Below are 3,053 nucleotides of genomic sequence, written 5' to 3'. Positions count from 1 at the left end.
CAATCATCGACACCGCGGGCTGCATCTCGTCGATGGTGCCTAGCTACTCCCATGCAATCGACTTCCCTCTCAGCTACCCATGACGGGCCCTTCTTTTACTGCAACCCGGTCCCCTTTTTAGATGCGCCAACTGCATCTCCTTATCGTCCAGAACCCTGGCGGCTCCCCCACTGCACACAGTGCTCCTCTCCTCCTTTCTGCAACCCCTCCCCACCTTGTGCTATGGACCGCGCCTGCTTGGTGTCCTTGGGCCCCCCGGCTTGGTCGACAGCAGCCCTTGTGGCCTTTTCCTCTCAGCAAGGTGGTCTCCTGTCTCCCTTCAGCAGCGCCAGCACCACCCTTCTCAATTAGCCGCCCTGTAGCCCCCCACCTCTACTGCATCCTTCCCCCCTCCTTGGTTTTGCTCCAGGCCCTCTCGATGGCCTCTGGTTATTCCCATGCAAGGGGCGGCCCTCCACCCCAAATGCAACACCTCCTCTGTCATGCAGCCACCCCGTGGCTCCTCTCCCCGCATGCAGGCTCCAAGTGGCCTTGCCACCTCTGTTCTGCCCTGCGTGTTTTTCTTCTTGTCATGCAGGTGGCCTCGTGGCCCTTTTCTCTCCCTGAGGATGGCACCTCCTTCATGCCAACTCCCCTCCCCCTTTGCAACCACCCGCCACTCGCCTGACTCATGCAAGGCACCCAGATGGCGCTCGCTTCCCCACCTTGTGCTTCCCTTTCCACTCTCGGCCACCCGTGATCTCCAGTGGCGCCCTCTCCATGCAGAAAATCATTTTTTTTCTGTCCATTTTAAGCTTTTCTTTTTAAAAAAGCCTTCCTTAGTTCCGCTTCACACACCGAGAAAACGCCATATAAGTTTGCTCTCTCGCTTGGAACACTGGTGCCATTGAGAAGGCCACATGGCCACAGATCAACAAAGCCCGATCCACAAAGTAGAAATGATTCCCAGATGAGGAGATCTTCGCCTGCAGGAGTTGTGACGATCGACACGACCGTCGACCACCTTGTGCTCCCATAATTCCCCATTGGACAAGTGCCTGCAAAATGCCGGATTTGGCATACACACCGTAGTCGCGCTTGTTTCAATCTGCACCTATCAAATGCATCATCACTCTCCCATCAACCTGCCCACCTCCATGTATGTGTTGTTGACACTTTCGTGGGTCGACGAATTCTAGGTGCACCATCATTGCCCAACCCCTTGTTGAGCATTCCTGCTCAATCGTAGTATTATTTAGGTAGGATATCATTGCATAAGAAGAAAATTGATAGATATTATGTACAGAAGAATTAGATAGATAGAGAGATCTTCATCTTCTATAGAGCCCGCCCGGGTCAAATGGAAAGCCATAGACTTCCCCAAGCATGATGTAAACTCCACTGGATCAAACACATGGCATTGGCCATCACCATACGTCTGTAACACAAATACGCACCACCCCTGCTTTGCATTTGTAACCCTTTAAGTCATCCATGTATATAGCTCTTGATAGCATAGCCCTTCAAAAAATTGCAAGCATGAGCCATCTCCATGCCCAACACACGCCTGTAGATCTGGAAAGATTTTTCTTCACATGTCTCCTTGCCAACGGCTAGAGAGCTCTCCACAACATCATTGTCTTTGAAAAACACAACCTGCGGCATCCGATCATCCAAAGCAAACACTGACAAAACCTCATCTGTAGGCTCTTCAAGCGGTAATGGAGTAAACACACAGCCTCGTATATCCTGTATCCTCACCATAGCTTTAGCAACCAAAATCTGCACTTCGTCATCAACATCGACCATCGGCTTATCGAATCCCCATTCATCTTCATCAGGACATTCCTCTTCAGTCAGCATGGTCTGACCATCACAAGGCACGAGAGAGGGTTTCCCAACCCCCTGGTCTTTGCAAACTGACTCTTCACCTGCTACCTGTTGTTCTTTGACCAAATTATCGACATACATAACATCATAGGTCTCATACCTTGAGAAAGCAGACTCCATTTCCCATGTGTTGTCTGTATCCAAGGCACTGCTATAGCTCGAACACAGCTCGGTTTTCTCCACAAAACTCACCGACTTTGGCACTTCAACTATTTTCTCCACTGCTTGCCTTTTAGAAGCCACTTGGTCAACCACATCAGATGGTGCCCGGTAGACTCCTCTCTGCAACTGCTGAGGCCTCATAGGCCCACATGCTATCGTTTCTACTCTGTCATCACGCCTATCCGTTGCTACCACATGTGCATCAACAAAGGGTTGGATTACATGAGCCTCTTCCCTAGCAATTGGCCTTGGCACCAATGGACTCGTGAGAACCTGCTTCGCCTGCTGCTTCTTTAAAAGCTTCTTCGTTCTGCTCTATGTGTAGGCTACTGCCTCCTTGTATGTGCACGGCCCATCCATCTCGACTTTATCTCGAACTTTGACATGCAAGCAGTCCATAAACTTGATCAACTTCAAAAAATCGGCATTCTCTACAGCAGTTACCTTAAACAACTTGCTCCATATGGCCTCGAACTCCCACACAAATGCTCGAAAATCACCATCAAGGCTTTGCTTTAGGTCGTCCATCATCTGCTTCACTTCACTCCACTGCGGGTTGACCACATATCGGCTTCGAAATGCCGCTTTCAATGTACTCCAATTCAGCTTTTCTTCAGCCTGCAAGCTCTCATATCATACCTTTGCTTTGCCACGAACCAAGAGCGGGAAATCTTGAGCCACTCCCTCTTCTCTCGACAGGCCGCTCTCCAGCAGGAAAAGATCATAGTCCTGTAGCCACACTTCAGCATCTTCAGCACCTGTAAAAGTCAGAAAACCCGACCACTCCATTTTTGTTAAACACTGCTCTTCAAACCGCGACACCGTCTTCGACTTCACCAAGGATCAATCAGTAGCTCCTTAGTGGGGGCACCACTGATGGGATGGGGGAAATGGAACAACACACAGGACAAAAACTCGATGCCTCTCTATAGCCCAGCAGGTATGCAGCACCCCTACCCACACAGAATCACACACACATGCACACTTTCTGCCAATCTTCTATGCAACGACTCGCTTATGAC

At 50.1% G+C, this 3,053-nt stretch overlaps 1 pseudogene; it reads right to left on the bottom strand.

Annotated features, from left to right (window-relative positions):
- Window positions 1–1,310: 1,310 nt before the first annotated feature.
- On the bottom strand, window positions 1,311–2,820 carry LOC147429470 (uncharacterized; annotated as a pseudogene).
- Window positions 2,821–3,053: the final 233 nt, after the last annotated feature.

This window comes from Adiantum capillus-veneris, chromosome 22 (assembly GCF_014529385.1).
Source record: "Adiantum capillus-veneris isolate H3 chromosome 22, ASM1452938v2, whole genome shotgun sequence".
In the NCBI taxonomy this organism is placed as follows: Eukaryota; Viridiplantae; Streptophyta; class Polypodiopsida; order Polypodiales; family Pteridaceae; genus Adiantum; species Adiantum capillus-veneris.
The sequence above is the reverse complement of the archived record's forward strand: the minus strand, read 5'-3'. Positions and strand labels throughout refer to the sequence as shown.